Genomic DNA, 26,883 nt, shown 5'->3' with positions numbered 1-26,883 from the left:
AAAACCAATAGGTTAGTTTATTTATACATCAAGAACTGCTAATGCAAATCACATATACTTGTTTAACAATTTATTATAGCAAAGCATATGACATCTAATTCATCCTCAATTGATAAGCACATATACTTAAGTTCCTTTTTCATATCACATTCAATCATGCTCATTTGCAACATTATAATTTAATTCATTCAATCTTTTATTCACACAAAAATCATACCTGTAACAACCAGTTTCACATTTAATAATTCTATTCATTTCAGAATCATTTACTTACTGTTTTACCCAGAGAAATTTAGTAAATTAACCTCGTATACTCGGGATAGATTTGTTCACACGAATTATAATTAGGGACATTAACCTTTACTCGGTGTTGCTCACATGAGTTGTGGAGAATCTGCAACAAGTGTTGGATCTCAACCATCAGTAAGGTGTCCAACACCAGTACGTAGTACCTAATAAAATATGAACATTAGCACATTGTGTCTGATACAAAATAAACACAGGTACAAAGTACCTAATATAATATAGTGACTGATACATAGTACCTACTAGAATATGATCACCGGTACATAGTACTTGATACTATTAAACCCTAATGACATGTCATTTGTATCCTAATAATTCACTAAGTTCAAACGGGCTTTATCACTATCTTAATAACATTTTAACCTTTAAATAATCATTCTATACATATCATCATTTCACATAATTGTTTCATTTCATACAGCAAACATGTTTTCCATATTTCACATTGCAATCCAAATACATTTTAAACTGCACAATATCACCATATACTCATCATCCAATTGTATAAAAATTTCACATTCATTCAATACTACACATCCATTTATTTTATCATGTATTTCACATTTTACAATTTAATCCATTTGATGCCAAAAACTTTATATATGTATAACATTTCTAATTAATGGTAAAAAAATAATACAAAAATATCAATAATTAATAAAGTAAGTCCATACGAAATTATTTGAAAAATCAGCGACACACAAACCTTCAAGGACTAACCCGTAAAATTTACTTTTCCTCAATTATTCCCCAATTAGCTCAAATGTCGATCTATATAATAATTTATTTTATTTATCACTTTCAAACATTTCAAAACAACCTATTATAATCCTATATTAATTCAATTTAATTTTTTTAAATTTTCCTAATTTTTTCATTTTATTCAATTTAGTCCTTGAAACCAAAATAACTATATCTTACAAATTCAAGCTTCATTTTGCAACCCGATTTCAATTCCATTCTTGTACAGCCCTCTAAACTCAAAAATTATATAAATTTCATGTCAAATTTTTTAGCCCCTAAGTTCAAAACTAACAAAATTCACTTTACAATTTAGTCCATAATCAAATCTAAGCTTATAACCAAGCTATTTAACAGAAAAAAAAATCATAAAAAAACCATTAATGACAATATTTCAAAACTTTAACAATTTTTTGATTTAGTACCCTAGCTTGCTAGATTAAGCTACAACGATATCAAAAACCTAAAATTCATGAAAAATGGGCTTCGGGATTTGCTCACATGCAAGGGTTGAATGAGCTTGGAAAAACACAATGGATTCCTTAGTTTTCTTGGTCTTTCACGGTTGAAGAAAGAAGAAATAAAAATGGGTGATGCCTTTTGTTTATTTATTATAACATATAACTTAATTTTAATTATAAATTTAACATAAAAATATCTTAAACAATAGCACTAACCATCCATTCCAATTCATTATTGTAACACTCCTAACCTATATCCATTGCTAGGATAGGGTTACGGAGCATTACCGTAAAACTGTAACATCAACACATTCATTTCAAAACATTTCATGAATAATATCATATTTCATTCAAACACATGCATATCATTATTTATTCGGGCCCTCGAGGCCTTAGAAACATTTTAGAAATAATTCGAGACCAAATCAGAAACATTTAAAACTTTATGAAAGAAGATAGAAAAATTCACATTACAAGGGTTGCACGGCTGTGTAGGCATTCGAAGTAGGGACACACGGCCGTGTCCCAGCCTGTGTAACTCACTGACTTGGGTCAGACTACTAAGCCACACGTTCGTGTGCCAAGCCATTTAACCTCTTGAAGTGTAACCTTTAAAAACCTACAGCAGACACACGGCCGTGTGACTCACACGGCTGGGATACACGCCTGTGTCTCAGGCCTTGTGGATAAGAAATAGACCATTTACAGACCATTTCTCTCACCTAAAACATGTTCATACATACAAGTCATTTGCACCTATTTCGAACATTCAAAAATATACCTAAAACATACATAATAAAACTAGATCAATATGGCATTTTTGCATACAACGAACATGCCCTAAAGGCACGTTAAACATAAATCTTAAAATAAACCTAAACACATAAATGTTTTGGCATAAATCAATGACACAACCACAAATTATCATGCTAAGACATAGCATAATAGACTATATTTCAAACCTTAACAAAATATACCAAATTGATCATTAAAAACATACATTTACTTGACCATTTCAACACTAACCATTTAAGCACCAAAATGTCAAAACGTCATCACTCGTAAAAACACATATATATATACATGCCCACATACCACTTTGGCCATAAAACTATGCATCAATTTGATCATATTAACCGCAACCAACAAGGCATTAATATTACCTTAAGTACCTCAAATCCAAGGCAACATTTTGTGCCAATATCATTAACCAAAATGACATATGCATGCCAAACTCATCAATTAAACATTAGACATAATCCACCTATACATGCCATTATAACCATGACTAAAACATTAAAATCTACCAATAAATTTGATGGATAGTGTGATGGATCTTCGACTAGCTTACAACCCAATTGAGCTTCTGACAATCTGTCAAGTAAAGGAAAATAACTACGTAAGCAATGTATTCTTAGTAAGTTCATATAAACTTTAAGCATAATATTTCATTTCAATAATAAACTTTATAGAATAAACATAAATCTATGTCAATGCGATAAGATTCACAAATTGATATGATCATCAACCCATAAATGAGTAAGTTCATTAATGTCACATACATTTATCATTCATAGTATGATAGGATTTTATGGGACTTAATAGATAATCATCAACTTTTCTATAAAATTATACACTTTTCAATCTAGTTTCTTTTCATTCCATTCCCAATGCCTATCATAAGCCTAAACCACATTCTCAATTTCCGACTTAGTGTATTTATTCATGATATAGGTATATTCATTCATAGCATACGTAAACTTCTCACGTATAGTACATCATTCAAACACATTACTCTCTTTTCATCAAATTTCATTTCAACTATTAATTTACCATTTCATTACCTTTCCTCACCCGTTTCATATGCATAACACACAAGATATGTGCATAATATCAACCCTAAATATAAACTAGTGCATTTAAACATAGCTCGTTTGGAATCAACAATATAATCAACCATTTCACAAGAAATTACATACTTTGATTTATTTCACCTTTTCATGGACATAAGCACGTTACCAATTGAGCACTTACCATTTTAATGTATTTCATTAAGATTAAGCATGATATAATTCAATCATAAACTTGGCACAAGCCCAAGCACCAATGATAGCACTAGAAAGAACATATGTTTTTCTCTCTATTTATTGGTTAATTTGTCCCCGTTTAGTTATCTTTAGCACATATTTTGGCATTTTCAGTCTAGTAATTTACATTTTATAACTCAATGGATCATAGCTTAATTATCCTTAATTTTTTCATGTTTTGTTACTGATGTTGCTGCATGAGTATTTTTAAATTGTGTCCAGAATTGTCGCCACACCTGACAGCTCTCTGGATAGGATAAAAAATGCGTGAGTTGTACAGTTTGGTACAACTAACTTGTACGTATAGAGGTAACATGATTCTGATGATAGGACACCTGGGCTATTTGGAAAAATTTATATATTGACATAAAAAGAGGAAAATAAGGCTTTTTGGGAGGATTATCTTCTTCAACCTATCATTTGAAGCTTTCGACTTTGGCAGCTTAAGTCTTCTATGGGTGAACTGACTCGTGATATTTGTGATAAGTTTTAAATAATTTATAAATGATCGTTCTTGAAACCAACTATTATCATGATGAAGGCAAGTGTACCTATCGAATAGTAGTATAGCTTTAGCAAGACCGGATTGTCGAACCCAAAGGAACCAAGAGTAGTAGTAATTACTTTCTTTTTATTATCTAGCCTAAAAATTAAGGGATTTGTTTATCTAAACTAATTAACTAAACTAAGGGTGCAGAGAAAGGAAATTGGGGAAAATACTTTTAGAAAATTTGATTGATTAAGACAATACCCAAGGAAAAATCCACCTAGACTTCACTTGTTATTTGACTCTGAATCAGACGATTTATTCATTTGACTTGATCCGTAGAAAACCATAAGTTATATTACTTTCTCTCTCGAGACTAATAATGTCTAACCCTAGGTTGATTAATTGAAATCTCTTTTTAATTAACGCCGTAGTGTTGCATTAACTCAATCTATGGATCCCCTTATTAGGTTTCACCCTAATCTGGCAAAATCTTGTCACCCTATCTCAAGGTGTGCAATCAAATCTGCTTAATTATGACAAATTTACTCTTAGACAGGGACTTTTACTCCTCTGAATAAGTGCATTAACTAGAATCAATATTCCTGGAATATTAAGACAATAATTAAGAGCACATAATTAAGAACAAGTCAAATATTTATCATATAATTCAGATAATAATAACAAGATCTGTCTTAGGTTTTATTCCCCTTAGGTATTTAGGGGATTTAGTTCATAATTATAAAAGAAAACATCTCAGAAGAATAATGATTACAAAACATAAAGAAAACCCAAAACTTCTGAATGGAAATTGAAGGGAGATCTTTAGTCTTGATGAATAATCCGGCTTCTGAGATGGATCAATCGACTTTCTTCGAGTAATTCCTTGCTTCCTACTCCGTGTCTCCTCCTAAGTGCCTCCTTAGGTGTTTAAATAGGCTTTAGAATGCCTAAGAGCCCTCAAAAGTGGCCTTTTCTGAATAGGACTATACTTGGGCTCGACAGGGACACGCCTGTGTATGATTGCTCCAGACAGTGGTCAAGGCTGTTAAATAGGCATGGGCGTGTAGTCTACCCGTGTAAGTCGTGCTTCGATCCTGCGAAATGGACGGGGCCGTGTGGCTTACCCTGTGAGGAAGTCTAGGCCATGTTGATTTACCGTGTAGATCCATTTTCTCCGTTTTCGGCCTGTTTCTTGCTCTTTTTGCCCTCTTATGCTCTCCTAAGTATAAAATATGAAATTAAAGGATTAGGAGCATCGAATTCACCAAATCTAAGGATAATTCATCCAAAAAATGTGGTAAGCATGGGATAATAATATGTATAAATTATGGTTTATCAAATAATCCCACCCTTAAGCGTTTGCTTGTCCTCAAGCAAAATCCTCAACTTACAATCAAAATAATTTTTTCTCAATTTATAATCCCTATCAATAATATCTCAAAATAACCCATAAGTAACCATACATTGAAAGTTCAACTAAAAGTACATCAAAGTTTCAAACATTCCAAGTTGAGCATTTTATCACGAAGACACAGGTGTCCCCCCTCATCTAAGTAATCACCTTTGATCAAAATATCACAGAGTTTAGCATCCTCACTAAAGATTCACTCAAATCACTTGAGGTGTTTAAGGACATCAAATAAAGCACTCAATAGTCAATATGAAAAGTTATTACATAGGCTTGCATGACGTCAATCAAAAGATCTTTAGAGGGTTGTAACGTGGCTTTGGTTAGGGGGTGTGGTCACAAGCTGAAAGAAAAGGTTAGAATCGAGATTGAAATGAAAAATTACCTAACTTGAAAAATAACTAATCATTAATTGAATACATATGAGCTTCTTACCAGAATATGGAATTAAACACTTAAGCTCAAAAACAAAAATCGCTATAAATGTATGTATGTATTATTATTATTATTATTTAAGAACAAGTCAAATAATAAAAGCTATCTATCAAACATAAAACATAGTTAAGCAATCAAATCTCGACAAAAATAAGGATCAAATTAATATAAGGATTTTAACAATAATGGGTTATGGGCTAATATGGAGGGTGGATCAATGAATGGGTTGTTAGGCTCAAGGGGGTTCACTAAAGGTTAATTATGAAGGTAGGCTTTTATGGAGTGAGTGGGTTAAACCTAAGTGCCTTTATCATTTTGACATATCAAATCAAATGGTGTGGTCTTGACATGCATAATCAAGCAATTTCTAGAATAATGATTCAATATTGACGCACTCAAAGCAACAATAAAAGTGAGCATGAAAGAAATATGTAACATCTCGAAATAGGGCCTAAATGGAATAGTGGTTGCGAAACCATAAATCTAAGACAGAAAAGTTTATTTCGATTAATTTTTATGATTTACCGAGTGATTAGATGCATGTGTTAGAGTATTGATAAGAAATTTTATAGATTGCATGTTTAATTTGCCTATTAGGGCTTATTTGCAGAAGTTGCTGTAACAGCCCGATTTAGGGCCTAAACGGAACGATGGTTTTAGAACCACGAATTTGAAGTCAAAAAATTTATTCCGATTAAGTTTTAAGGTTTATTTATTGATTAAAATATTGTGTAAAAATATCGTTAAGAAATTTTACTGATAAAGTGCTTAATTGGACTTTTAGGACTAAATTGCAAAAGTTACAAAATATGTGCTCTAATTCATAAGTACTTGATTGAAATGGGAGTTTAAAGAGGAGGTCCTTAAATGGTAATTAGACCATTATATTTTGTTTGGACAGAAATGGGCATGAATAGGACAAAATTTTAAAGAAAGGCCTTAAAGGCATTTTAGTCATTTGGTAATTAAAAGAAATAAAAAGGGAAAATAAAGCCAAAATTCACTCATCTTTTTCATGGAGGCCAAAATTATCATGGGGTAAGCCATGGCTAGGGTTTTCAAGCTTTACAAGCTCAATAGTAAGTTCGTTCTAGCCCCGTTTTTCAAGTTCTTTACGTTTTTAGAATCCCGGTAACTTAATTAAGCTTATTCTAGCAATAATTTAAGCTAGGGTTCATATTTGGAAAAATACCCATAGGTGAAATGTATTTATTTTGATGTTTTATGGTAGAATATGAAGGCTAAAATTATGTTAAACAACTTTTGCTAAGCGGTTTTAAGCAAAAATGAGTAAAACAGCTTAATCGGTAAAAATTGTTATTGTTCATAACTATGTGTTAAAGTGAGAATTTGATGTTGCCATAGAAGGGAAAAATTATCAGTATGTCATAAAACATAAGAATAAGGGATGAAGTTTAATTCCCGAGCCTAGGGGCAAAAGTGTAAATATGCAAAAGTTTAGGGGCAAAATTGTAATTTTTCCAAAGTTTGAGTTAAGGACTGTTTTGAATAGTACATTAATTAAATAAGTAAAATATGATGTTTTAGATCCCAGAAAATGAGATTTGAACCTAGAATGGGAGAAAAATCGAAAATCGGGAAAGTTGATAAAATGGCCGTTTTAGTATCAAGGTAAGTTCATATGTATAATAAGCATTAATTTATGCATGTTTCAATGTAAAATTGATATATTTACTATGATTGTCGAGGTGTTGAAATTAAGTATAATTATGATGATTTAAATGTTCAATATTAATTCGACATGGAAATGAGAAAGTATGTAAGTTTGTATGTAAATAATACATTATCTTTATTATGGTTTTATATTTCAGCATATTTTATGTATTGTAGCTGATTTTTGAATCATAAGTGACTATTGGAAGTATGGAATCAAGTATTAGAAAGAGAGAGAAATCTCGGTTGAACCTTTAGAAAGATTGGATGATACAGATGGTATGTAGCGAGGTCACATGTATGGTGCTGAGTGCACATCATGTGTACAAGAGAGCTACGACACATTATGATGTAGCTAGGTCGCATGGGTGATACTATGTGTACACCATGTAGACAAGAGAGCTACGGGATATATGTAGCTAGGTCGCATCGTGGTTCCAGGTGAAGGACACCATGTAGACAAGAGAGCTACGAGATAAACTGGCTAGGTCACATGGGTGGTACTAAGTGTTCACCATGTGTACAAGAGAGCCAAAATTATGTTTACAATCGAGCTAGGTCACATGAGTGGTGCTAAGTGAAGGCCACTATGTGTACAAGAGAGCTTCGATTTTAAAGGTGGGCTGTGTGCGATACCATCGCATATCTGTTATTATTCTGAAGCGTTCACTTGGGAAATTGATTAAATGAAATTGTGTATGAATTTGTGATGATAAGTGTAAGTATATACATGTGTAACGTATGAGAAATATGCTCGATATGTGATTGGAAATTGGAAAGATTGTTATGGGTAAGTGATGAATACAATTGAAGTGTGAAAGATCAAAATTGACAATAAAACTGTTCTGGATAATTGCAGTGACATGAATCTAAAAATTTACCAAAAATAGTAGAAATTGAATCAGAGACTGAATGAGATACCAAATTAAAGATGAATGAGTTTATTTTCATATAACAGAAATAGAGCAAGAAAAGGAATTCTATATTCTGAGATATTTAAGTTTCTATGAGACTGGTTCAGAATGACTACGTGATCCCCTGTTCTAAATTTGAAAAATCATTAAAAATTGTAAAAACATAATAATGGGATATAATTTATATGTTTAAAATCCTTAATGAGTCTAGTTTCAAATAAAATAAATGATAACATCATATGAGTTCTGTACGAAGAGAAAATTTATTTGTAGTGAAGAGTGGTCAGGGTAGTTGAGCAGTGAAACAGGGGTAACTTCAATGAATATAAAATGTTTAAACCTGTAGCCAGAGTGGTAACCCATGGTGAGGGCACCTTCTCAAAAGGTCCTTGTATCTCTCCCATGCATCATAGAGTGTTTCTAAAAACATCTGCACAAAAGAAGAGATATCCCTGTTTATATTTATTGAAGTTATCCCTGTTTCACTGCTCAACTGTTCTGACCACTCTTCACTACGAATCAATTTTCTCCTCATACAGAATTCAAAGGATGTTCTTGTTTATTTCATTTGAAACAAGACTCATTAAGGATTTCAAGAATATAAATTATATCCCCTAATTATTTTGTACAATATTTAATGATTTTTCCAAGTCAGAACAGGGGATCACGTAGTCATTCTGAACTAGTCTCTCAAAAACTTAAATATCTCATAATATAGAATTCCTTTGCTTGCTCTATTTTTGTTATATGAAAATAGACTCATTAAGCTATAATTTTATATTCATTCAATCTCTAATTCAATTTCTACTATTTTTGGTAAATTTTTAGATTCACGTCATTGCAACTATCCAGAACAGTTTTATTGTCAATTTTGATCTTTCACACTTCAATTGTATTCATCACTTACCCATAACAATCTTTCCAATTTCCAATCACATATCGAGCATATTGCTCATAAGTTACACACGTATATACTTACACTTATCATCACAAAGTCATACACAATTTCATTTAATCAATTTCCCAGTTGAACGCTTCGGAATAATAACAGATACGCGATGGTATCGCACACAGCCCACCTTTAAAATCGAAGCTCTCTTGTACACATAGTGGCCTTCACTTAGCACCACCCATGTGACCTAGCTCAATTGTACACATAATTTTGGCTCTCTTGTACACATGGTGAACACTTAGTACCACCCATGTGACCTAGCCACTTTATCTCGTAGCTCTATTGTTTACATGGTGTCCTTCACCTGGAACCACACATGCAACCTAGCTGCATTTATCTCGTAGCTCTCTTGTCTACATGGTGTACACATAGTATCACCCATACGACCTAGCTACATATATCCCGTAGCTCTCTTGTCTACATGGTGTACACATAGTATCACCCATGCGACCTAGCTACCTCATAATGTCTCGTAGCTCTCTTGTACACATGGTATACATCCCGTACTACACATGTGACCTAGCTACATACCATCTGAATCTTTCGATTCCGATGGTTCAAATGAGAAGTATCTCACTTTCTAATACTTTATTCCATTCTTCTAATAGTCAATTATAATTCAAAAATCAGCAACAATACATAAAATATGCTGAAATATAAAAACGTAATAAAGATAATGTATTATTTACAAACAAACTTACATACTTTCTCACTTCCATGTCGAATTAATATTGAACATTTAAATCATCATAATTATACTTACTTTCAACACCTCGGCAATCATAGTAAATATATCAATTTTACATTGAAACATGCATAAATTAATACTTATTATATATATGAACTTACCTCGATACTAAAACGACCATTTTACCAACTTTCCCGATTTTTGACTTTTCTCCCATTCTAGGTTCAAATCTCATTTTCCGGGATCTAAAACATCATATTTTACTTATTTACTTATTGTACTATTCAAAATAGTCCTTAACTCAAAATTTGGAAAAATTACAATTTTGCACAAGGAGATAGGCACGAGATAGGCACGAGATTTAAATTGGGATTATTCTTAGCCAATTAGCCGAATCTGTTTCTTTTTATTTTCAATTGATTTTTATGTTGCTCATTCACTTTTCACAAAACCTTCTCCCTTATTCTTAATTTATTTATTCCTTTGATTTTCTTTCCCAATTAGCCGAATCTTAATCTCTTCTCTTTTGATAACCTCTTCTATTTTTGTAACCCTTTCTTTTTCGATTTTCTTTTTGAAAACCAAAATAAGCATCCCTCAGAATGAGTTTTAGAAGCTGAAACTAGGTCCTTTGTTGTTAATTTTCTCTTGGTTCAAACTCCTTCTTCCTTCCATTATTTTTAAGACTATAGCCGATTGCCTCAAATCCTGAAATCCCGAAAACTTTATTCCTCTTGTACCGATTTCCTTAGCCAATTCTCTTATTTTTCTCATCATCTTTGGCCAATTCTCTCATCCTCTAAACCCCAAGTTTCTGTCGACAGTACCACAGTAAAACCCTCATATTTTATCTTTCTCTACACTATTGCAAAAAAAGTCGAAAATCCCAACTATCCTAGGGACATAGCCGAATACTGAGATCACTGAAGGCTCGACTTTTGTTATCGTTTGAGGACTTAGAGCTGCATCAGAATCAAGTAGGAACTAAGGGGGGAACGTTGACTGAAAGAATCGGTGGTAAGTCTTTCCAACTTAGTCTATCTTTCGTATTTTAGAAAAAAGCCAAAACCCCTAAAGGTTAGGGAGGCTGTCGATTTGGGTTTATAGCCCTAAGGGTTGTGATAATTACTTTATTTTGATAATAGTGTGATCTAGAGGCTGTTGATCAAGGGCTTGGACAAGTGGAACAACTGGATCTAAACCTAGTCGCTAACTTCGGCAAAGGTAGGATCGCTAGTGCCTAAGGTGTTATTGGCCGAATATGGTAAGGAGTTAATATGTAGTTCATTTTCGATAGTTAGATTAACATGGTAGTATTAGAATTGTAGGCAGTTCGTGCGTGGATCTCATCAATGAATCTTCACAAAACAGGTGTGTAAACGACACCCACTCATAGACTAGATCGGCAAAAGCCGAAAAGCTAAAAAGCCGACATTTGTGAACTTGCGAGCGTGCGAGCGCTTGTGAGGTGGTTTGGTTGTTAATTTTGGTAATCGCAAGCAGTATGATTACAGAGTGCGCAATTTCGTGCACTTAGGTATATTTGGGTTTAATGGGCCGAAAACGGGTTAGTGGGCTAACGGGCCCAATTCAGTAAAAATGCTCGGTAAGTGATTCTGTTAATGTGTTAATGGTTATAATATGTATGTAAACTCTAGAATAGTAAATTTTACTAAAATACCCCTAAGTATGAAAATTACCATTTTACCCCTAGTGCAAAATGACCGTTATACCCCTAGGGTTAATTTTGACTGAAATGTATGATATTCTGATTATGTTTGTTGTATGCTATGACATGTATATCTGTTGCATGGGGTTGGGTTTTGTTATGGAGGAAGAACCCGTTCTGGTGGTTGTGCCATGTATTCTGCTATAAGTAGCTTTGCTGCGGATTATAGTTAGTGCCGCAACCGGTGCTAACACTGTAAGTGTAGGGATGGCGTGGGTGATTTATTCCCTACAGGAAGTGTAGGGATGGACGGAGGCAAGTGCAGGGTTGGATGGGGTTATCATGCATTAATCATATGAGACTGTATTCAAATGGGCCCAACTGTGCTGATATGGGCAAGGCCCAATATATCTCGACTTGTATAGGGTTACGGCCCAGATTAATACTGATATGGGCTAGGCCCAGTATACTCTGTTACTGTAAGGGGCTATGGCCCAGATTAATATTGATATGGGCTAAGGCCTAGTTAACACTAAATTCTAAATAGGGCTTAGGCCCAGTAAAGCTTGAACTGATTTGGGCTCTGGTTGGGATACTTTACACACTGAGTTTTCCAGACTCACCCCCCTTTTTCCCATCTTTGCAGGTGAGCCTTAGATCGATGGACTTGGAGCTGGGCGGGATTCAGAGTGGCCACGAAGATTAAGTTTTGTTTTCTTTAAAATAAGTTTCGCATTTATTATTTGATTATTTTTATTCTGGTTAAAGTTGTAATAAGGCCGCTCTTTTTATTATTTTTAATATTTTGGGTTATTAAATTGGTTAGCTCTAGGGCGCGTTTTATAAAAGTTACTTATTTTTAAAATATCACGATAACCGAGCAAAGCTTCCGCAACGTAAATGTTTTCAAAGGAAATAAATATTTTAAATAGACTTAAACTTAATTTGTTGTTCGTGGACAAGTAATAAGCTTAAAGTGTGGCAATGGATGTATGCATGTCTAGGATTGGATCATAGAAGAGCTAGGTACTTAAGCAGTCTAATTGACTCACCTCCTCTTTTCTTGAATCCTACCTGGTGTGTAGTATCCATTCACTTTAAGCCATGACAAAGAAGGTTTGATTTTTTTCGATACTTAACTGTTTTTTTAAAATAACATGTTTCTGCTACTACAAAGGTTTACAAGTTTTCAAAGTTTCCCATAAGATTTTACAAGGTTGTTAACAATGCTTTGATTATTACAATGAATCACGTTTTGGAAAAAAAATAAGGCTAAGGTTTTATTCAAGTTTAAACGGTAAAAGTTTCTAAACATCAAGAAGGGTTTTCAATGAAAACATGGTTTTCGAAAAACACTTCGATGTGACACGCCGGATTCAGTCATAACGTCTGGGCCGGGTTTGGGGTGTTACATTTAGTGGTATCAGAGCCTAGGTTGCAATAACTCGGCTGTGGATCGGGTCCAAAAATTTTTCGAAAACTTAGGCCTGTGAAGGGTATTTTTGGAGATGGTTTTTGAAAAGTTCATTTTAAAGATGTTTTGCGGAGTATATATGTTAAAATTGGTACAAGTTTTTCTATTTTAAACAAGAGTTTCAAAATAAGGCTGCTTTCAAATCAAAATTTTTAAATTTCTACCTTCTATAAGCAAAAATATGGCTTTTTGAGTTTTAAATGGATTGGAGAAAGAAGTGGCGCACTGAATCCCCAACACCAAGTCTGTAAGTATACTCTTTTTACGTTATGTGATATTGATATGATGCTATGAATAGAACTGAGACCCTACTATGATACTCTAGATAGGGTAGAACTGTAAAACCCTAGAATACTGAGACTATAGCTAGGCTTTGATTCTATAAAAACAAAAACTTTAAAATACTCTCTCTGCATAAGACATATGAATAAATAGTAAAACATTTTGATATCTTTGTAGTTATTTGATATGTGTACTGGTAAAGTAGAGCATTGATATGGATTCTGCGGGTAAACAAAGTCTACCAACTTCGGGTAGCGGTAACTCGGAGCTTGGTACTGAGGCACTGGCCGAGTTAGTAAGGAAAGTAGTAGAGGAAGTATTGGATACCAAAATTAAGGAAATTAGAGAAACGCTTCAAATAGGGTGTTTGGAGTGTAAGAAAGGGAAGGATCCTAGTTCTCAGAGAATAGAGCCTCGTTCTGTGAAACATGTTAAGGCACGACCAAACTTTCCAACCTGCAAGAACTGCAACAGACGTCATCCGGGTGAATGCCATAGGAAGACAGGAGCATGTCTTAGATGTGGGTCCAAGGAACTCAAGACGTCAGCAGGTAAGGTTTAAAGGTAAACGCGACGCTATTATATAAAAGAAGGAGGCCCGTCCCAGTGGTCAGCAGTGTGTGGGGCACCCTGGAGGTCCCGTGTTCGAGCAGCGTTGCGTGCAAGAGGGGGTGCTCCTTTTTGATGTGCGCGCATGAAAAGGACCGTACGGGATTGAAACTCCCCCCAGTAGCAAGGTGCGAGGTGAGTCATCCAAGCGGCGGACTCCTGCTGTTGTTTGCACAAGGAGAGTTTGAATTAAATTCAAACTATGTTGTTGGCTATAAAGAAGGAGATAGGCACAAGATTTAAATTAGGATTATTCAGCCAATTAGCCGAATCTGTTTCTTTTTATTTTCAATTGATTTTTATGTTGATTTTTATGTTGCTCATTCACTTTTCACAAAATCTTCTCCATTATTCTTAATTTATTTATTCCTTTGATTTTCTTTCCCAATTAGCCGAATCTTAATCTCTTCTCTTTTGATAACCTCTTCTATTTTTGTAACCCTTTCTTCTTCGATTTTCTTTTTGAAAACCAAAATAAGCATGCCTCAGAATGAGTTTTAGAAGCTGAAACTAGATCCTTTGTTGTTAATTTTCTCTTGGTTCAAACTCCTTCTTCCTTCCATTATTTTTAAGACTATAGCCGATTGCCTCAAATCTCGAAATCCCGAAAACTTGATTCCTCTTGTACCGATTTCCTTAGCCAATTCTCTTATTTTTCTCATCATCTTTGGCCGATTCTCTCATCCTCTAAACCCCAAGTTTCTGTCGACAGTACCACAGTAAAACCCTCATATTTTATCTTTCTCTACACTATTGTAAAAAAAGCCGAAAATCCCACACTATCCTAGGGACATAGCCGAATACTGAGATCACTGAAGGCTGGAATTTTGTTATCGTTTGAGGGCTTAGAGCTACATCAGAATCAAGTAGGAACTAAAGGGGGAATGTTGACTGAAAGAATCGGTGGTAAGTCTTTCCAACTTAGTCTATCTTTCGTATTTTAGAAAAAAGCCAAAACCCCTAAAGGTTAGGGAGGCTGTCGATTTGGGTTTATAGCCCTAAGGGTTGTGATAATTACTTTATTTTGATAATAGTGTGATCTAGAGGCTGTTGATCAAGGGCTTGGACAAGTGGAACAACTGGATCTAAACCTAGTCGCTAACTTCGGCAAAGGTAGGATCGCTAGTGCCTAAGGTGTTATTGGCCGAATATGGTAAGGAGTTAATATGTAGTTCGTTTTTGATAGTTAGATTAATGTGGTAGTAATAAAATTGTAGGCAGTTCGTTAGATTAATGTGGTAGTAATAAAATTGTAGGCAGTTCGTGCGTGGATCTCGTCAACAAATCGTCATAAAACAGGTATGTAAACGACACCCACTCATAGACTAGATCGGCAAAAGCCGAAAAGCTAAAAAGCCGACATTTGTGAACTTGCGAGCGTGCGAGCGCTTGTGAGGTGGTTTGGTTGTTAATTTTGGTAATCGCAAGCAGTATGATTGCAGAGTGCGCAATTTCGTGCACTTCGGTATATTTGGGCTTAATGGGCTGAAAACGGGTTAGTGGGCTAACGGGCCCAATTCGGTAAAAACGCTCGGTAAGTGCTTCTGTTAATGTGTTAATGGTTATAATATGTATGTAAACTCTAGAATAGTAAATTTTATTGAAATACCCCTAAGTATGAAAATTACCATTTTACCCCTAGGTGCAAAATGACCGTTATACCCCTAGGGTTAATTTTGACTGAAATGCATGATATTCTGATTATGTTTGTTGTATGCCATGACATGTATATCTGTTGCATGGGGTTGGGTGTTGTTATGGAGGAAGAACCCATTCTGGTGGTTGTGCCACTTATTCTGATATAAGCAGCTTTGCTGCGGATTATAGTTAGTGCCGCAACCGTTCTAACACTGTAAGTGTAGGGATGGCGTGGGTGATTTATTCCCCACAGGAAGTGTAGGGATGGACGGAGGCAAGTGCAGGGTTGGATGGGGTTATCATGCATTAATCATATGAGACTGTATTCAAATGGACCCAACTGTGCTGATATGGGCAAGGCTCAATATATCTCGACTTGTATAGGGCTACGGCCCAGATTAATACTGATATGGGCTAGGCCCAGTATACTCTGTTACTGTAAGGGGCTATGGCCCAGATTAATATTGATATGGGCTAAGGCCCAGTTAACACTAAATTCTGAATAGGGCTTAGGCCCAGTAAAGCTTGAACTGATTTGGGCTCTGGTTGGGATACTTTACACACTGAGTTTTCCAAACTCACCCCCCTTTTTCCCATCTTTGCAGGTGAGCCTTAGATCGATAGACTTGGAGCTGGGCGGGATTCAGAGTGGCCACAAAGATTAAGTTTTGTTTTCTTTAAAATAAGTTTCGCATTTATTATTTTGATTATTTTTATTCTGGTTAAAGTTGTAATAAGGCCGCTCTTTTTATTATTTTTAATATTTTGGGTTATTAAATTGGTTAGCTCTAGGGCGCGTTTTATAAAAGTTACTTATTTTTAAAATATCACGATAACCGAGCAAAGCTTCCGCAACGTAAATGTTTTCAAAGGAAATAAATATTTTAAATAGACTTAAACTTAATTTGTTGTTTGTGGACAAGTAATAAGCTTAAAGTGTGGCAATGGATGTATGCATGTCTAGGATTGGATCATGGAAGAGCTAGGTACTTAAGCAGTCTAATTGACTCACATCCTCTTTTCTTGAATCCTACCTGGGGCGTAGTATCCATTCACTTTAAGCCATGACAAAGAAGGTTTGATTTTTTTCGATACTTAACTATTTTTTTAAAATAACATGTTTCTGCTGCTACAAAGGTTTACAAGTTTTCAAAGTTTCCCATAAGATTTTACAAGGTTGTTAACAATGCTTTGATTATTACAATGAATCACGTTTTGGAAAAAAATAAGGCTAAGGTTTTATTCAAGTTTAAACGGTAAAAGTTTCTAAACATCAAGAAGGGTTTTCAATGAAAACATGGTTTTCGAAAAACACTTCAATGTGACACACCGGATTCGGTCGTAACGTCTGGGCCGGGTTTGGGGTGTTACACTGATCATTTTTCCCTTCTATGGAAACATCAAATTCTCACTCTAACACATAGTTATGAACAATAACAACTTTTACCGATTAAGCCGTTTTACTCATTTTTGCTTAAAACCGCTTAGCAAAAGTTGTTTAACATAATTTCAGCCTTCATATTCTACCATAAAACATCAAATAAACACATCTCACCTATGGATGTTTTTCCAAATATGAACCCTAGCTTAAATTATTGTTAGAATAAGCTTAATCAAGTTACCAAGATTCCAAAATCGTAAAGAACTTGAAAAACGGGGCTAGAACGACTTACTATTTAGCTTGGAAAACTTGAAAACCCTAGCCATGGCTTCCCCCATGCTAATTTCGGCCTCCATGAAAAAAGATGAGTCAATTTTGGCTTTTTTTCCCTTTTTATTTCTTTTAATTACCAAATGACTAAAATGCCCTTAAGACATTTCTTTAAAATTTTGTCCTATTCATGCCCATTTTTGTCCAAACAAAATATAATGGTCTAATTACCATTTAAGGACCTCCTCTTTAAAACCCCATTTCAATCAAGTACTTATGAATTAGAACACATATTTTGCAACTTTTGCAATTTAGTCCTAAAAGTCCAATTAAGCACTTTATCAGTAAAATTACTTAACGATATTTTTACACAATATTTTAATCAATAAATAAACCTTAAAACTTAATCAGAATAAATATTTTGACTTCGAATTCATGGTTCTAAAACCATCATTCCGTTTAGGCCCTAAATCGGGCTGTTACAACAACTTCTGTAAATAAGCCCTAATAGGCAAATTAAGCATGCAATCTATAAAATTTCTTATCAATACTCTAACACATGCATCTAATCACTCGGTAAATCATAAAAATTAATCGAAATAAATTTTTCTATCTTAGATTTGTGGTTTCACAACCACTATTCCATTTAGGCCCTATTTCGAGATGTTACATCTGAAGCTTACAAACAGAAGATCACTACTAATATGTATACATTTTTTAAGAACACATTTAATTACAGAGTAGAATAAAACATAGCTAAGCAACTATTTCAATTCAAATCTCGACAAAAATGGGGCCTAAATTAATTTAGGGGATTTCAATAATAATGGGTTAAAGGTTAATATTAAGGGTAATACAAGAAATGGCTTGTTAGGCTTAAGGGGGTTCACTAGGGGTTAATTATGGAGGTAGGCTTTTCATGGTATGAGTGGGTTAATCCTAAGTGCTTTAATCATTTTGACATATCAAATCAAATGGTGTGGTCTCAACATGAATAATCAAGCAAGTTCCTAGAATAACAGTTCACTACTGACGCACTTAAAGCAATAATAAAAGTGAGCATGAAAGAATTAATAGATGCTCAAAAGGCTCAAAAATCTCACAAAAATTATCGCTTTTTGATGTTTAAAACTTGTGAATCCCAACTCAAAGTAATACCTAAATTTGGGGAAACAACCTAAAATTTTAAATTCTTAAAAATCAACTTATCATGCTTGATTCTCTAATGTCTTAAAGTATAAACAATCAATGCATAAATGTCTATATTTTAATTCAAGATATATCAATCAAAATCATAAATCAATCAAAATTTATCGTAAATATGATATGGGAGCTTTTCAAGAGAACAAGGCAATCGTTCAAGGATTTTTCTGATAATGAAATAAATACCCCCCCCACACTTAAGATGTACATTGCCCTCAATGTACAAAGATAGATATTAGAATATAAAAATAAGATAGGGAGAGGAGACAAACTTCCTGATTGAAAATAGATGAAATTTCTGGATTAGCGAGAGTGAGTTTCTGGGATTACAACTGGAAGACAAACATGATTCTGAAGGACAAAAGGATAATTGGGGGAATAATTTGATAGTAATCATAAAGATAAGCTTTTTTAAAAACAAACGAATCTTCAAAAATAAATAAATAAAATCGATAATCTAATTTCTAGGTTTTTCTTAAGCGGCACGGCCGATTCATACGCCCGTGTTCCTTGGGCGTGTGGGTTCAGACGGCCGTGTCGTACGACCATGTCTAGCTTCGTTCGCTTCTCCCACACCCGTATTAATTTGAAAAGTTTGACCATAGGTGTTAGACACGCCCGTGCTAGTTTCTCAGTTTCAACCACGGGTCTTCCACACAGGCGTGTCGCACGCCCGTGTTGTTTTGGCAGGCTCGACCACGGCCATGTCGCACGGCCATGGTGTTTTATCATAGCCCGTGTTTGGGAAAATCCTTGCCCTATTTTCACACGGCCATAAGCATACCGTGTGCTTGGCCGTGTCTCTATGGAAAACCTATATTCGAGAGCTCCGTTAGTAAGTTAGATGTTGAAGACTAAATTTTTAAAGAAGTTAATACAGTTAGTGCTCGGGTTGCCTCCCAAAAAGCGCTTATTTATAGTCTAAGCTTGACTTACCTCTCCGTTGAATAATCATGGTGGTTTGAAGAGTTTATACTCCTCATTCCTGTCATCAATCTCATCAAAATAAGGTTTTAAACGGGTGTTGTTTACCTTAAAAGTGCTGAACTTGGGGTGCCTTACCTCGAACGTACCGAATGGAAAGATACTAAGTACCGTAAGAGGGATTTCTTAATTCTGTCGTAGATTCGGTTTGTTGGGTGTTCTTGGTTTATGCGTCCGCCATTCATCAAGTTCCTCGATTTGTAATCTTCGATCTTCATGAATAGGTCCTCTACTATTGCTTGAGAATGACTTGTGTGCTTCCTTCAAACTCATTTCCTGTAAAGTAGGTTGTACCATATTGTCAGTTCTAGGAGAATGGGTTAAATGATCACCTTCAATTCCCGATGTGTTGCCAGAATTGCGAGCTTGAAGGGTGATTGTTTCGTCTCCTACACAGAGTGTGAGTTCACCTGTGCCAACATCAATAACCATTTTAGTAGTTGCTAAAAAGGGCCTTCCCAGAATTAAAGGAGTGTTGCTATCCTCCTCTATATCTAGAACAATAAAGTCAACGGGAAATATAAATTTATTGATTTTAACTAGTCCATCTTCAATAATACCCTAGGGAACCTTATAGTTTTATCTGCTAATTGGATGCTCATCCTAGTTTGTTTGGGTTTCCCGAGACCTAATTGCTTAAACATTTTGTAGGGCATGACGTTAATAATAGCCTCTAAATCAGCTAATGCATTATTAACATCTAAACTACCAATTAAGCAAGGAATTGTAAAACTCCCTGGATCTTTTAGTTTGTTCGGTAGTCCATTTTGGAGAATAGCTGAGCAAACTGCGTTTAGCTCCACGTGTGACGCCTCGTCCAACTTCCGCTTATTAGCTAAAAGTTCCTTTAAAAATTTCATTACGTTTGGCATCTGCGATAGGGCTTCAATAAACGGTAAGTTCATATGTAATTTTTTTAAGAGTTTAATGAATTTACCAATTTGTTCATCTGAGCTGTCTTTCCTTGTTGTGTTGGGGTATGGCATACGAGGTTTATATTCGACATTCACCGTTTTGTTTTAATTGTTATCTACCTCACCTTGACCTTTGCTTACCATAGTTTCTTACCTCAGTTCTGAACAACTCCTTCTTCATCTTGAATATTAATTGTGTTGAGCTGTTCCCTTGGGTTGGGTTCAGTATTACTTGGCAAGCTACCTTGTGGTCGTTCAAAAATTAATTTGGAAAACTGGCCTATCTGAGTTTCGAGCCCTTGGATCGACACTTGTTTATTTTTAAGTGTTGTTCGGTGTTCTGGAAACGAGTTTCTGACACTGAAATAAACTTTGAGAGCGTCTCTTCAAGGTTCAGCTTCTTTTCCTATTGGTAGGTTGTTGGTAGCCTGGAGGTGGTTGTGGTATTTGATTTCCTTGACCGCTCCACGAGAAATTAGGGTGGTTCCTCCAACCTGCATTGTAAGTGTTATTATATGGATTGTTTTGAGGTCGAGGATTATTACCCATGTAGTTTAATTGCTTGTTATCCATGTTATGGCCATAAGGTTGGTATTCCGAATGGCTTGTTCCACTTCCACTTGCTTCGCAGTGCATTACTGGGTGAACCTGTGAAGAACTAAGAAAACCATCAATCTTTTTATTTAAGAGTTCTACTTGATTAGAGAGCATGGTGATCGAATCGATGTTATAAAAGTCAGTTGTTTTCATTGGCTCTATCCTCATGACTTGCCATTGATAGTTATTCAGTGACATCTCATCTATAAGCTTATAGGCATCTTCAGGTGTTTTATTATTGATGGTTCTGCCAGCAGCTACGTCAACCGTTTGTCGAGTTGAAGGATTTAGGTCATTATGGAACCTTTGAATCTGTAGCCAAAGCAGTAACCCATGGTGAGGGCACCTTCTCAAAAGGTCCTTGTATCTCTCCCATGCATCGGAGTGTTTCTAAATCCATCTGCACAAAAGAAGAGATATCATTACATAATTTATCCATTTTAGCCGGCGGAAAATATTTTAGTAAAAGTTTTTCAGTCATTTGTTCCCAAGTAGTAATTGACCCTCGTGGTAACGATTTCAACCACTGTTTAACTTTGTTCCTCAATGAAAAGGGGAATAACCAAAGACAAATGGCATCAACAGAGACACCATTAATTTTAAATGTATCACATAGTTCTAAGAAGTTGGCTAAATGAGTGTTGGGATCCTCATCCTGCAATCCATCAAACTGAACAAATTGTTGTATTATTTGAATAGTGTTAGGTTTTAATTCAAAAGTATTTGCAACTACAGCAGGTCTAACTATGCTCGATTCAGTTCCTATTAAAGAAGGTTTAGCATAATCATACATAGTGCATGGAGCAGGATTTTGATTAACTACAATTGTAGGAGGTAGCTGATTGCCTTGGTTTTCATCCATCTCTTCGGTTGGGGGTTGAGTATCGTCTTCTTGCTCGTTCTCTGTGTATCTTAAGTTTCGCCCTATTTCTCTTGGATTTCTACGAACTGTACAATCGATTTCTTCGTCAAAAAGTAATGGTCTTGACGGATTTCTTCTAGTTCTAAACTATAAAAACCTGCCAAGAGAAGGAAAAGATAAATTAATAAATAATAATAAAAAATTAAAGTGCACGAAAAATAAATGGCTAAAGTAATAAAAATTGAGTGTTCCTAATATTTCAGTTCCCCGGCAACAATGCCAAAAACTTGATTGCGTGATTTCGTGATAGGTTTTAAATATTTATAATTACTCGTTTTTGAACTAACTATTATCGTGATGTAGGCAAGTGTAACTATCGAACAGTAGTATAGTTTTAGCAAGACTGGATTGTCGAACCCAAAGGTACTAAAACTACTAGTAATGACTGTCTTTTTATTATCTAGCCTAAGAATAAAGAGGTTTTTGTTTTAACTAACTAATTATCTAAACTAAGAACGCTTGGGGAATTACTTTTGGAAAAATCGATTGAATGAAGACAATACCTAAGGAAAAATCCACCTAGACTGTATTTGTTATTCTGGCTCTGAATCGGACGATTATTCATTTAACTTATTCCGTAAAGATCCCTAAGTTATGTTATTATCCCTATTCAAGACTAATAACGTCTAATCCCTAGATTGAATAACCGAGACTTTTCTCTAATTAACATTCTAGGGTTGCATTAATTCGATCTATGGATCCCTTTATTAGGTTTCACCCTAATCCGGCAAAATCTTGTAACCCTATGTCTAGGTGCGCAATCAACTCTGCTTAATTATGAAAAATGTACTCTTAAGCATGGTCTATTCCTCCTCTGAATAAGAGCTTATCTTGAATTGGTATCTTGGGATATCAAAACAAGAAGTAAGAACACATAATTAAGAACAAGTCAAATATTGATCATACAATTCAGAAAATAATAACAAGATTCTTCTTAGGTTTCATTCCCCTTAGGTATTTAGAGGATTTAGTTCATAACTAAATAACAAGCATCTTCGGATAATAAAGAATACAAAACATAAAGAAAACCCAAAACTCCTGAAGGGGAATGGAGGAGAGATCTTCAGTCTTGAGATGATGAATCCGGCTTCTGAGATGAATCAATCGACTTTCTTGGAGTAATTCCTTACCCCCTACTTTGTCCTCTCTTTTCTTCCTTCTCTAGGGTGTATTTATAGGCTTTGGAATGCCTAAAAGCGCTCAAAATTAGCCTTTTCTAAATTGGACTCAACTTGGGCTTGGCAGGGACACGCCCGTGTGTGATTACTTCAGGCCGTGCTCGAGCCTGCCAAATTGACATGGCCGTGTGGTCTGCCCGTGTGAGGAGGTCCAGGCCATGTTGATTTCATACTTTGGCCCATTTTCTCTGTTTTTGGCCCGTTTCTCATTCCTTTCGCTCTCCTATGCTCTCCTAAGTGTAAAACATGAAATTAAAGCATTAGGAGCATCGAATTCACCAATTCTAATGGAAAATCATCCATAAAATGCGTTAAACATGGGGTAAAAATATGTATAAATTATGGTTTATTAGCAGGCCTAACTATACTTGACTCAGTTGCTATTAAAGTAGGTTTAGCATAATCATACATAGTGCATGGAGCAGGATTTTGATTTACTAGATCAGCAGCAATCGCAGGAGGTAGCGGATTTTCCTGGTTTTCAACCATCTCCTCAGTTGTGGTTGAAGTATCATCCTCTTGCTCTTTCCTCTGTGTATCTTAAGCTTCGCCTTATTTCTCTTCGGTTTCTACGAACTGTACGATCGATCTCACTATCAAACAATAATGGTCCCGATGAGTTTCTTCTAGTCATACACTATAAAAACCTACCCTGAGCGAATAAAATAAAAAATTAGAAAAGAAAATAAAAATTTAAATTGGAAATAAAGTAAAATGGCTAAAATACTAAAAATCAAGTGTTCCTAATATCTTAGTTCCTCGGCAACGGTGCCAAAAACTTGATTCATGATATTTGTGATAAGTTTTAAATAATTTATAAATGGTCGTTCTTGAAACCAACTATAATCACGATAAAGGCAAGTGTACCTATCGAATAGTAGTATAGCTTTAGCAAGACCAGATTGTCAAACCCAAAGGAACCAAGAGTACTAGTAATTACTTTCTTTTTATTATCTAGCCTAAAAATTCAGGGATTTGTTTATCGAAACTAATTAACTAAATAAGGGTGCAGAGAAAGAAAATTGGGGAAAATACTTTTAAAAAATTCGATTGATTAAGACAATACCCAAGGAAAAATCCACTTAGACTTCACTTGTTATTTGACTCTGAATCAGACGATTTATTCATTTGACTTGATTCGTAGAAATCCCTAAGTTATATTATTATCTCTCTCGAGACTACTAACGTCTAACCCTAGGTTGAGTAATTGAAATCTCTTTCTAATTAACGCCCTAGTGTTGCATTAACTCGATCTATGGATCCTCGTATTAGGTTTCACCCTAATCCGAAAAAATCTTGTCACCCTATCTCTAGGCGTGCAATCAACTCCGCTCAATTATGACAAATTTACTCTTAGAGAGGGACTTTTGCTCCTCTGAATAAGCGCATTAACTCGAATCAATATTCCTGGAATATTAAGACAAGAATTAAGAACAAATAATTAAGAACAAGTCAAAAATTTATCATATAATTCAAATAATAATAACAAGATCTATCTTAGGTTTTGTTCCCCTTAGGTATTTAGGGGGTTTAGCTCATAATTACAAAAGAAAACATCTCAGAAGAATAATGAATACAAAACATAAAGAAAACCCAAAACTCCTGAATGGAAATTGAAGGGAGATTTTCAGTCTTGATGAATAATCCAGCTTCTGAGATGGATCAATCGACTTTTTTCGAGTAATTCCTTGCTTCCTACTCCGTGTCTGCTCCTAAGTGCCTCCTCAGGTGTTTAAATAGGCTTTAGAATGCCTAAGAGCCCTCAAAAGTGGCCTTTTCCAAATAGGACTATACTTGGGCTCAACAGGGACACGCCCGTGTGCAATTACTCTAGACCATGGTCAAAGCTGTTAAATAGGTACGGGCGTGTAGTTTACCCATGTAAGTCGTGCTTCGATCCTGCCAAATGGACACGGCCATGTGGCTTTCCCATGTGAGGAAGTCCAGGCTATGTTGATTTCCCATGTGGATCCATTTTCTCCATTTTCGGCCTGTTTCTCGCTCTTTTTGCCCTCCTATGCTCTCATAAATATAAAATATGAAATTAAAGGATTAGGAGCATCAAATTCACCAGATCTAAGGATAATTCATCCAAAAAATGTGTTAAGCATGGGATAATAATATGTATAAATTATGGTTTATCATGAACCGACGTGAAAGGGATGGAGACCAACCCTTGACGAGGAGCCCTAAGTGCGACACAAGAGGGAATAGAAAGGTTCAAGTTAAGTTGTCTAGGAATAGTATTCTCCACTTGTTTCTTTTATTTTTCTTTACTAAACACTGGTGATTACTTTTTATTTCATGTTAATATCGAAGTACACATGATTTCTGGGTTAAATGTTATTTTATTCAACCTTGCTTCTACTGTTTAATCTTTGGGTTTGAATTTTTTAGCACAGAAGTGTTATTGCGGTCACTAACATTGGAAGGTGTAGTGACAGTTCAAACTAACAAGCATGACAACAGAAGTTGCTTGAGGATTAGAGGAATTTAATCCATTTTTTCTTAATATTGTTCCATTTCCATCATCGGAAGGCGTGGCTAATGTGCATGTTTAAGTCTTTGAGTAAATATAGAAGTTAAGCTTGGTAAGATATTCATTGCAATTTATTGCATCGACAATCACCTAACCTTTTATACCTTGTGAGCACTTAGCATTTTGTTGAATATTCACATTGGGGATCCTAGTTTATCATTATCATATTTTATCTTATTCTTTTCAAGTTATTACTTCAACACCTACTCTCATAATTTATCTTGTTTCTATCCATTTATTGCACTGACATTGATAGACAAAACACTCATATCTATCTACTATACTTGCATCGACAGTGTACGCTTGTACATTATTGCTATAACGTTAAACAATCGATCAACCAAAAACAACACATGATAGCATAATTGAATATAATTCATGTAAAATTAACATAGATAATCATTATACTTTAGCATGATCGAATTGGATCTATTATCTTTCATAACATATCATGTTTTCCATGTATCATCATTTCAATAAGTTTCTCACACACATGTCTTAGTTCATATTGAACACTAATCATTGTCACAGGCTAGTGATTAAAACATAATTTAGCAATATCATCACATGGTAAGATATGGTATATAAACATAGCATCACTTAAATCATACCTTTCAAATCATGAATATTCATACTTTGATCATTGATACATCATACATTTCCATATTTTTCATAGTGAAGTCAATCGAAACCCTTACCGGAGCTCACACAAGTGTGCTAAACGAAGGTCAAAACCATCCATTTTATTTAATCGATGGTTGAAATCATTCCTTTTCATATTCGATAAACACTGTAAAGACGATTGAAACCCCGGTACATGTTTCATATTGTGCCATAGTCCAACTATGGTCTTACATGTGCACTGCCATAGCCTTGCCATGGTCGTACGCTTATAGTACTATAACCCGGTTATGGTCTTATCATTAGAATGTCATAGCCTAGCTATGGTTTTGCATATAGTATACACTGCCATGGTCCAACCATGGTCTTACGTCTGAAAAACTACCATAGCCTTGCTATGGTCTTACGTAAACATTGGCATGGTCCAATCATGGTCTTGCGTCTGA

The 26,883-nt window shown here is 35.0% G+C and overlaps 2 non-coding genes across 2 annotated transcripts; both read left to right on the top strand.

Annotated features, from left to right (window-relative positions):
• The first annotated feature begins 8,872 nt into the window (after positions 1–8,872).
• On the top strand, positions 8,873–8,979 carry LOC121205569 (small nucleolar RNA R71). The gene has a single exon (XR_005900645.1). It is a non-coding gene; the product is annotated as a small nucleolar RNA R71 (small nucleolar RNA).
• A 12,526-nt stretch (positions 8,980–21,505) lies between these two features.
• LOC121205216 (small nucleolar RNA R71) lies at positions 21,506–21,610 on the top strand. Its single transcript, XR_005900301.1, has one exon. It is a non-coding gene; the product is annotated as a small nucleolar RNA R71 (small nucleolar RNA).
• Positions 21,611–26,883: the final 5,273 nt, after the last annotated feature.

The sequence above is a fragment of the Gossypium hirsutum genome, chromosome A08 (genome assembly GCF_007990345.1).
Source record: "Gossypium hirsutum isolate 1008001.06 chromosome A08, Gossypium_hirsutum_v2.1, whole genome shotgun sequence".
Classification (NCBI taxonomy): Eukaryota; Viridiplantae; Streptophyta; class Magnoliopsida; order Malvales; family Malvaceae; genus Gossypium; species Gossypium hirsutum.
This window is presented reverse-complemented; position numbering and strand designations above follow the sequence as displayed.